This window comes from Halichoerus grypus, chromosome 4 (assembly GCF_964656455.1).
Source record: "Halichoerus grypus chromosome 4, mHalGry1.hap1.1, whole genome shotgun sequence".
Lineage (NCBI taxonomy): Eukaryota > Metazoa > Chordata > Mammalia > Carnivora > Phocidae > Halichoerus > Halichoerus grypus.
In genome coordinates this window covers 160,141,452-160,151,584 of record NC_135715.1, presented here as the reverse complement: position 1 = coordinate 160,151,584, position 10,133 = coordinate 160,141,452, and the positions used below count along the sequence as shown (strand labels likewise).

At 42.9% G+C, this 10,133-nt stretch overlaps 1 protein-coding gene across 6 annotated transcripts in view; it reads left to right on the top strand.

Moving 5' to 3' along the window:
• The first annotated feature begins 683 nt into the window (after positions 1 to 683).
• Positions 684 to 10,133, top strand: part of ORC2 (origin recognition complex subunit 2) — a 47,019-nt gene continuing 37,569 nt past the window's right edge. The window contains exons 1-2 of one of the 6 annotated variants that reach the window (XM_036098523.2): positions 684 to 995; positions 8,659 to 8,707. The gene's annotated coding sequence lies outside the window, so the exon portion shown is untranslated. Of the gene's footprint in view, positions 996 to 4,511; positions 4,812 to 4,832; positions 4,981 to 8,658; positions 8,708 to 10,133 lie in introns of those variants that run through there. The other 5 variants (XM_036098521.2, XM_036098519.2, XM_036098522.2 and 2 more) reach the window with 5 other exon arrangements.

Sequence of the window (10,133 nt, the reverse complement as noted above, 5' to 3'; positions counted from 1 at the left end):
AAAATCAGAATTTTAAGAAATCTATAGAAATTTGGGGCACCTGGGTGGCTCAGTCGGTTGAGCGTCTGCCTTTGGCTTGGGTTGTGGTCCCAGGGTCCTGGGATCAAGGCCCACGTCGGGCTCCCTGCTCAGTGGGGATCCTGCTTCTCCCTCTCCCTCTGCCCCCCAGCTTGTGCTCTCTCTCTCTCTCTCAAATAAATAAAATCTAATAAAAAAATCTATAGAAATTTACTAACAACTATTATAAATAATGGCTTTATGTACACAGCAAAACTTTCTGTATTGACGATTATATTCTAAGGCTCATTTCTGAGAGTTTGAATTATTATGTGTATATTTTTTAAGGAGAATCTGCCAAATCTTTCATTACTAATTTGTGCCTTATTTTTTTTTTAAAGATTTAATTATTTATTTTGACAGAGAGACAGCGAGAGAGGGATCACAAGCAGGGGGAGTGGGAGAGGGAGAAGCAGGCTTCCTGCTGAGCAGATAGCCCGATGCAGGGCTCTATCCCAGGACCCTGGGATCATGACCTGAGTAGAAGGCAGACACCCAACGACTGAGCCACCCAGGCACCCCTACTTTGTGCCTTATGAAGGCCTCATCATCCCTGGTATGAGAAAATCCTGGAGATAAAATAGGATTTCACTACTGTATTCTCTTTTATTCCTAAGTGTTCGGATAGAAGTAATCGCTTTCTCCTGAGCAGGATTGAAATCAAATTGGTATCTTAAAAACTCTGGCTAGATATTATTTGCTGAGGTATTTGCCACTGCCATTCTAGACCTATCATACCCTTAGCAAGTATGTGTTTTATGCATAGCATCTAGGTGATTTCACGTTTGACAAAAATTTTCATTCTCCCTAGCTCGATGGTTCTCAACCCTAGTTGCACGTTAAAATCATCTGGGACATTGCTGATGACCACATTCACAGGCCACATTCACGCTGTCTGGGATTGGGATCTAGCAGTAGTAGTTTTATCACCTCCCCAGGTAATTTTCATGTGCAATCAGTACTGAAAACTCTCTTTAATCCTGTAACAATCATTTGCATTCATAGTTAAGCTTTCCTCTTCCACCCAGAACCACTGACTCAATTTTTTCCCCAAAGAAATATATAAAACAGTAAATGCCAATATAAGAGATTAATCCAGTGTGTGTGTGTGTGTGTGTGTATGACTTGTCCATATCAATGCTATACTCCACCTTTTCTATTCCCTTACTCAGTTCACTGAACACTGTAGGCATCAATACAACTTCACTAGCCCCAACCTTAAGCCTCCAACACTTTGAGGTCCTTCTACTTCTTGGCCTGCTTGCTTTCTCATTCCCTTCAGTTTCTGTTCCAAAGCTTCATTACTTTAAGTACCACTTTCTCAGGAGCCTCAGCTCTTACTTCATCAAACGCAGGCCATAATGCTAGAAGGTTTTAATTTCCTGTTTTCTCCCACTTCAAAGAACAACTATATCTACAACTATGCGCATCTACTTGCTGCCTGTCTCAGAAGATGAGGTACCTCACTTCATTTCTTATTTTATTCATCATCCTAAGGCAAATTCTTTTTTTCTCCCTTTGGCTTTAATCTCTACACTGATGACCCCTGGATCTCTATCGATCTCTTGAATGAATTGCAAACTCGTATATCCACTGTTTGCAGGATAATTTGATGTCTCTCTTTCAAAGGGATTTCAAAGTCAAGATGCCTCAAGCTAAACTCTTTCCCTCTATCTGTAATCTTTCACAGCACACTGGGGAGCTGATACCCAGACAACCTTGCCAGAAACCTGGGACTTATATTTTCCTTCTTCCTTACCTCTATATCCAGTTACCAAATCCTACTGACTTTGCCTTTTTTTTTTTTTTTTTCAAATTCATCCTTTCCTTTCCAGTTTTATTACTACAGTTCAAACTCCTGTCTTCATCTTCATATCCATACTGCTTTGATAGCTTCCTAACTAGACCCCTGCTCCTCTCAAATTTACCGTCATTGGTGATTAATATAAAACACCCATCAGTCCCTGGTTACAATTATTCAGTGGTTCCATCACAGAGGATAAATTCTGTTCTTTAGCCTCAGACTCCTCCCATTCCATCTCCTATCATTTTTAACTTTTACTTAAGGTTTAAATGAACACCAAACTGCTTTGTACTATCACACCATTTGTAATACCATACTCTCTTCCTGAAATCCCTTTTCCACCCCTATTCTCTGTCATCTGTAGTTGGATAAGCTTTTCCTCTGCTGCCCTTCCTCTGCTTAGCTAAGCTGAACTAAGTGGTCATTGTCCTAGTAGATCTCTGCAAATTCTATCCTTGCACTTAAACCTTATTGTAATGAACTTACCTGATTCTTTCTACCCAACAAGAATCTAAGTTCCTGGGGCGCCTGGGTGGCTCAGTCGTTAAGCGTCTGCCTTCGGCTCAGGTCATGATCCCAGGGTCCTGGGATCGAGCCCCACATCGAGCCCCACATCGGGCTCCCTGCTCCGCGGGAGGCCTGCTTCTCCCTCTCCCACTCCCCCTGCTTGTGTTCCTGCACTCGCTGTCTCTCTGTGTCAAATAAATAAATAAAATCTTAAAAAAAAAAAAAGTCCCTTAATGGTAAGGGACATATCTGGGCACTATGTTCCTGATACAGGTAGGTGCTCAGAGTTAACTGAATAAATTAAACTATCCAAAGAAAAAGACTGAGGGGCGCCTGGGTGGCTCGGTCGCTTAAGCATCTGTCTTCAGCTCAGGTCATGATCCTGGAGTCCTGGGATAGAGCCCTGCTCTGTGGGGAGACTGCTTCTCCCTCTCCCTCTGCCTGATGCTCCCCCTGCTTGTTCTCTCTCTCTCTTTCTCTGTCAAATAAATAAATCTTCAAAACAAAAAACAAAAAAAGAACAAAGAAAAAGACTAAGAGAAATGGGACCCCCCAGCTCCTTCCCTCTATTTTCCACAAATATACCATAAAAACAATCAAAACCCACCACTCAAACCAAAGCCTCTGAGTCTATGGACTTTTGTGTAGATCTGAAGAGGAGATGGAAGAGTTTACATCATAGAAACATAATATATTAGTTAAATATCTATTAAGTATTCCTAGATCTTCACATTTTTAAGAACTTTTCAAGCACTTCATTGTTAACTGTTGACTACGTTCGTTCCTCTTCTTTTTTCTACTCACCCTTCCCCAAATTCTTTATTTCCAGTGTAGAGAAAATTACCTTTATCCTTTGTTTTCTTAAATTCTGCCAACCAAAATGGAATATTGAGGTATCCAGGCTATCATCATTTCTCTTTCTCAAGTGGATTTCCTAAACATCTTCCAAAATGGTGATTCCATCTCTTCCTTCCTTATGCTCCCACTCTTACCTCCTTTATCCAGAGTGATCTTTTAGTAACTCTGACTAGTGCACCAAGAGCCAAACTAGCCCTCAAAACAACAGACCCAACGTTGGCACTTGCCTCTTGGCCCTTTATGCACCTGCTATATTGATTTGGGCTTTCCACCTGGAAAATTTTACCCTTTTTGCCTGGCTTAAATCTACTCAACTCTCAGTTTAATAAAACATCTCTTCCTCCAAGGAAATTGTTCCTGACTTCTGTCCTTTAGTTAGATACTTCTGCCACGTGGTCCAATAAATGCTGAACTTCTCATAGGGTAGGATTTTTCTCAGTCTTGTCTGTTCAATATCTTCCCCTATACCATCTACTGTGACAGCAGAGATCGTGTTTGTCTCACTCAATGGTTTATCATTATCTGGTATGCAGGGGATTCTGTAGTGTTGTTTTGAATAAATGAATCCAAATGAAATAGTATTCTGTTAGTGGGTAATACTGTATCCTAGTAGGTTCAATCCTTTTCTTCATTAGCTTTGTACATCTATTCATTCTATCTTAATCTCTCCATCCCCTTAGCAGTCTGATCCCATTTCCATATTCTCTTGTTTCCAGAGAGGAATGTCTCCCTTCTCCCTACTCCAAACCCTTGAGATGTATAGAATCCTACCTTTCACCCCAAATAGGTGAAATAAAGTTTAAAAAGCAAAACACAGGGGCGCCTGGGTGGCTCAGTTAGTTAAGCGTCTGCTTCGGCTCAGGTCACGCTCTCGGGGTCCTGGGATCAAGTCCCGCATGGGGCTCCCCGCTTAGCGGGGAGCCTGCTTCTCCCTCTTTCACTCCCCCTGCTTGTGCTCTCTGTGAAATAAATAAAAAAACAAAACACAAACGCAGATTCATTCCCATTATCTTTTTCCTCAAAAGAAGGTGTCTGGAGAAACTAATTAAGACTTTTAAGATTACCTTAACACACACCCGCTACACTTCTGCAAATTTCCCCAGGTGTAACCAACACTTCCTTCGCCCTTCCCCGGAAACGGAAAGAGGACAGGAAAGGCCCAGAACTCAGGGTTTAGGGATTCGTTTTCCTCAGGTTTCTTGATGGGCGGGGCCGACAGCCCGAGACCGACTGGCGGGCAGCGACGTCGCTCTCGGCTGACTCCGCTTTCTATTGGCTTTTCTGGACTCCGCCCCCTGAGCAGGGCGGGAGATTCGGTGTGCAGCAGGCAGGCCTCCCATCCCCCAGCCGGCCTCCGGGCTGCCCGACGGGACTCTGATACCCTGCGACCCTCTCCGGCTGTGCTTAACCGGAATTTGGCCTTTCCTGCTGGGGCCCACGCCGCCTTCCCTGCGGCTCCCAGTCAGCGGGGTGTCGTCCGGTAGGCGCGGGGAGGCCGGAGCGGCGCCTGGCGGCGACCTAGAGGTGCGTGGTGGGACAACGCGGCAGCCCGCTTCCCTCTCTCGCTTAGCGAGGGGTTTGTGAGGTGAGTCCGGTGGCGCCCAGCCCCGCAGCCGAGCTGGGGCCCGCGTCTCGGAGAGGGCTTCTCCTCGGCGCCCCGGGCTGGGTCGCTGCGCCCCCCTCTGTGCCCTCCCCAGGCTGCCCCCGGTCCCCGCGGGCCCGAGGACCCTCGGCTGGCGGAGCGCGGCCAACTGGTAAGCGGCGCGAGGCACCGGCCAAAGTCCATAAATCCTTGTTGGGGTGAGAGGCTCCCTCTGGAAGCACCGTTGGTCGGTCTCTCCAGCACTGATAGGCCTTCTGTGCAAGGGACGCGTTACCAACCTATCAGTTTCTCGGCTTAAAGAGCCTTGTGCTTGTAAAGAGAAAACTGTGAAAATCTGTAACCAAAGTGTAGAGTGACCTGACAGGAGCGGGCACAGTGAGGGCTGAGGAGGAGGAGATTTCTTCCCAGAACTACCACAGCAGTGAGAACCTTAGATGTCATCCCTGTCTGGAAGCCCCAAATGAATCCTGCTCACTGAACAGTCACCCTGGGACAATGCTTGGTTGTAAAACGTGGATGAACCAGGCTCTTCTGGTAGAGCTTTTTAAATTAAAAGGATGTGGATACATTACTTTTCGTCTTAGAACTAAAATCCTAATAAAACCATTATACTAGGGGACCTAGTTCAGGTGCAATCTGAAGAAAAATAGCCGGGCCCTACACCTTTGTGTATTGGCACTGCACATATTCATTCATCATTTACTGAGCACCTTTTCTGTTAGAGGAGATGTAGAGTCTTCTGACAGAGGAAATGGGTGGCATTGATAAAATTGAGGCTTTGCAGCTTCATGAGATCTACGTGGTTAAGTTGAAGCTTAAAGAAGCTGATGATAGGAAACATTTAATTAGCATTTTCATATGCCAAGCGCATGATCTCATTTAATCATCACAATTCTGTCCGAAGTCACACAGGTATGAGTGTGGAGTTAAGATCAGAACCCATGTTTATCTGATATTAAAATTGGTGTTTAACCTTTTTTTTTAAAGGATTATGTTTTTAAAAATTGTAGCAATCCTTTATTTGCTCTCAAAGGAGGGTGTGTTGCTGTTAATACTCTTTTGGTGCTGCTGTATTACCTGCCTTGTTAACTCCTTGAAAGGAGTCCCACTTAAAAATAAGCACCCAGAGACAGTGCCTTGAAGAGTAGATGGTCGCTAAAAATTCGCATTTTATTGTGTGGTTGTTAAGTAGTGGTTTTTTGTGTGTTTTGTTTTGTTTTCCAGAAATTGTTGGAGAAGGAAGGAAAGGTTTCTTTCAAGGTCTTTGTAGAAGTTTCTTCAGTTTGGTGGTTCTCTACTGTGTAATAAGATGCCTTAATATCTAGAAAAAGAAATTACATATAAATGTATTCAACTACAAACAAGATTAAGTTAGGGTGCCTCTGTCCAGGCAATTCTTCTGTAAAATACCCTAAGGAAATTGGACAATATTCAGTTGTCTGGAATTTCTGTTTTTAAATTTTTCTGGAAAATCTTTCCCTGAAGGAACCACTGAACTTTTGCTCATGAGAATCATGTAACTGAGCTTTACTCCTTTTTCGCTTTGATTGCCGGTTAGCTCAGAGCCAAAATTGTTTGGTTTTTTTTTAAAAGATCTTATTTATTTATTTGACAAAGAGAGAGCGAGAGAGGGAACACAAGCAGGGGGACTGGGAGAGGGAGAAGCAAGCTTCCTGCCAAGCAGGGAGCCTGATGTGGGGCTCAATCTCAGGACCCTGGGATCATGACCTGAGCCAAAGGCAGACACTTAACGACTGAGCCACCCAGGCGCCCCAAGCCCAGATTCTTTGTCTGATGTATTTTCTGCTTTCTTTTCTTTTTTTTTTTTAAGATTTTATTTATTTGCGAGAGCGAGAATGAGAGAGAGAGAACGCACATGAGAGGGGGAAGGGCCAGAGGGAGAAGCAGACTCCCTGCTGAGCAGGGAGCCGGATGTGGGACTTGATCCCGCGACTCCAGGATCATGACCTGAGCTGAAGGCAGTCACTTAACCGACTGAGCCACCCAGGCGCCCCTATTTTCTGCTTTCTTTTATTTTCCTGGATCCAGACTGCCTATTATTATTAGTTTTTTGTTTTATTGCATTTGCTTATTGTCACTACTTCATATCCTTTGTAGAACATAGCTGTTTATATTTTATTTTTTTAAGATTTTATTTATTTATTTGAGAGAGAATGAGAGGGAGAGAGAGCATGAGAGGGGGAGGGTCAGAGGGAGTCGCGGGGGCCGGATGCGGGACTGATGCGGGACTGATGCGGGACTCGATCTTGGGACTCCAGGATCATGACCGAAGCCGAAGGCAGTCGCTTAACCAACTGAGCCACCCAGGCGCCCCTAGCTGTTTGTATTTTAAAACAGTATAGATTAGGGGCGCCTGGGTGGCTCAGTCATTAAGTGTCTGCCTTCTGCTCAGGTCATGATCCTGGGATCGAGCCCCGTATCGGGCTCCCTGCTCCGCAGGAAGCCTGCTTCTCCCTCTCCCACTCTCCCTGCTTGTGTTCCCTCGCTCGCTGTGTCTCTCTCTGTCAAATAAATAAATACAATCTTTAAAAAAAGTAAAAAATAAATAAGAAAATAATAAAACAATATAGATTAGACTGAATCTGGCCATGCTCTTAAAAGTATGATTGATAGAACTAGGCATGTTTAACTTAATGAACTGGAAACATAGAGGAACTGGAAATATAGAAATCTTTGGATGTTTGAACTGGCAGGTGGGAAAATGATTAGATATATTATGAATAGTATCCAGAGGTCAGAACAAGCATTTAGGATAACAGATTTGGGGTGCCTGGGTGGCTAGTAGGTTAAGTGTCCGACTCTTGGTTTTGGCTCAGGTCCTGGTCTCCGGATTGCGGGATCTAGCCCATATCCAGTTCTGCACTCATTGGGGAGTCTAGTGGAGATTCTCTCTCTCTCCCTCTCCTTCTGCCCCTCCCCTCACTCTTTATCTCTCACTCTCTAAAATAAATAAGTAAATCTTTTTTTTTTAAAGAAAAGAAAGGATAACAAATTTGTATTTAATGGCAGGAGAAGTGTGTAATAGAATGATTAGGGACTTTGGAATCAGTCAGACTTGGGTTTTAGCCCTAACACACTTTCTAGTTGTATAAATCTGGATGAGTAATTTAATAGTTAATCTCAGTTTACTCATCTGTTTATTGGGGAATTATATATTTTTACTACCTCAGAGAATCTGAGGATTTAATGATCTACTATGCATGAAAGTACCTAATAGAGTGCCTGACAAACAGCCCCTCAGAAAAACTTTTATTTTATACAGATATAAAGAAATCATAAGTTTCGGGCGCCTGGGTGGCTCAGTTGGTTAAGAAATCATAAGTTTCTTTATTATATACAAATATCATGTAGATGCATTAAACTTTTTCTCTAATACATCCAAATTCCCCATTATTGAAAGCAGTATCATGACTAGAAAGATGGCCCAAAAGGATATGTTGCTGGCAATGGTTATATAAATTATAGATGAAGTATTATCTTTATACACAAAACATAGGCCGTAATAGAGTTGTTATGAGGGTTAAATGAAAATACGTATAGAATATTCAAAACTGTGTCCAGCATATGGTAAGTGCTCAAATGTTGGCCTCCTCATTCCAGCCACTTGCCCCCGCAGTCCAGATCTTCTCAGTCTCTAGTACTTCCTGGCCAAAATACTGATGGTTGTTTTGTCCTTTACTGTGGCATCATAATAACTTTGTAAAAACTGCATTTATCTACTCGTCTTCTTTATTAAAACTCGTGAACTTCTTTGGTTGCTTTCATATCCTATTAGCTGACCTTGACCAAGTTCTTTTTATAATTGTAGGTGACTCTACCTGAATTTTCCAGCTGCAGAATGTGTAGTACTTTTAAAGGTAAATGAAAATAAAGACAAGTCATTTGGGCGCCTGGGTGGCTCAGTTGGTTAAGCGACTGCCTTCGGCTCAGGTCATGATCCTGGAGTCCCGGGATTGAGTCCTGCATCGGGCTCCCTGCTCAGCAGGGAGTCTGCTTCTCCCTCTGACCCTCCCCCCTCTCATGTGCTCTCTCTCTCTCTCTCAAATAAATAAATAAAATCTTTAAAAAAAAAAAAAAAAAAAGACAAGTCATTTAAGTGTGCTAGTTTCGGGGGCACCTGGCTGGCTCAGTTGGAAGAGTGTATGACTCTTAATCTCGAGGTCGTGAGTTTGAGCCCTACGTTGGGTGTAGAGATTACTTAAATAAATAAAACTTAAAAAAAAGTAAAGCTGTCATTTTTTTTTTTTTTTTAAAGTGTGAGGGAGGTGCCTGGCTGGCTCAGTTGGTAGAGCATACGACTCTTGGTTGTGAGTTCAACCCAACGTTGGGTATAGAGATTATAAATAAATAAACTTTTTTTTTTTTTTAAAGATTTTATTTATTTATTTGACAGAGAGAGAGACAGCGAGAGAGGGAACACAAGCAGGGGGAGTGAGAGAAGGAGAAGCAGGCTTCCTGCGGAGCAGGGAGCCTGATGCGGGGCTCGATCCCAGGACCCTGGGATCATGACCTGAGCCGAAGGCAGACGCTTAACAACTGAGCCACCCAGGCGCCCCAATAAATAAACTTAAAAAAAAAAAGTGTGCTAGTTACAAAAGGAAACTTGACAGCATTTAGTAAGTTATCTGCATGCAAATAACTGACTTATGAGTGACGTAGTCCGTAGTTCCTGTTATTGATAGAAAAAACAAAAATAGGATTTTAGGAGAGAGAGAGGAGAGAAAAAATTCATTTTTTGGGTAAACTGATTAGCTGGGAGCCAGTTGGGATCATCATTATTTAGTTTCAGGCCATTGGTATTACAAGTTCTGAAATGAAATTTTTTCAGAGTAGGGAGAGTTGATCAAGTTTTTGCCAAATTCTGAAGTCTGTTCAGTGAAGAACTGACTATAAAGTATTGGAAAGTTGCATGTTTACTGTTTAGATACCAGGATACCCAGAAAGCCATTTTCTAACTGTAAAGTTGTTTGGTAAACATGGAATAATAGTAAAGGGAGGTACTTGAGGATTATTTGATCCAGGTTTGGTATACCGGTGAAATGCATGGACTTCCCCCAATGGACTGTTTCTAGTGAATAGACACTAAAGTCTACCAAACCATTATTCTTTGCTTGTCTGCCCCTTCTCTAAACTCTCATGTATTAAACACTTCCTTTCTGGTACTGTTAATCATTCTGTAGATTGGTTAAGGCTTTCTTTATAGGAAGAATTGCTTTCCCATTATTATATTTTAGTTGCCTTGATTGAATTTGGCTTTTTCCAACTCTCAGACACCACTTCCTG